The sequence below is a fragment of the Halyomorpha halys genome, unplaced genomic scaffold (genome assembly GCF_000696795.3).
Source record: "Halyomorpha halys isolate HHAL.00 unplaced genomic scaffold, Hhal_1.1 Scaffold3676.1, whole genome shotgun sequence".
In the NCBI taxonomy this organism is placed as follows: domain Eukaryota; kingdom Metazoa; phylum Arthropoda; class Insecta; order Hemiptera; family Pentatomidae; genus Halyomorpha; species Halyomorpha halys.
Genome location: NW_027108710.1, coordinates 7,888 through 8,235, shown reverse-complemented (window position 1 = coordinate 8,235; position 348 = coordinate 7,888).

The following is a 348-nucleotide window of genomic DNA, read 5'->3' as shown; positions in this document are numbered from 1 at the left end:
AAGATTAAATAAAAAATAGGATGAAAATAATAGATAAAGAAGTAAAAATGTGTTCGGAAAATATATCAAAGAAACTAAAATAAATTTACTAAAGCGGAAAAAATAAATCATATGCACTAATAAATTAATAGTATCTATAAAAAAGAAAGTTTTCCTTAAGTTGAGAAATGAAAAAGAAATAGGGGGTTATAATGACAATATAAAAATAAAAATAGGCTAAGCAATAAGAATAAAATATAACAGATTAACTGAGGTTTAAATCTAATGAACCAGGGGGGTGGCGTCAGTGAAAGCCTTCCAGATCCTCGGCTGTATTAATGATGACAACAGGTTGGCCATCTTCTCGGC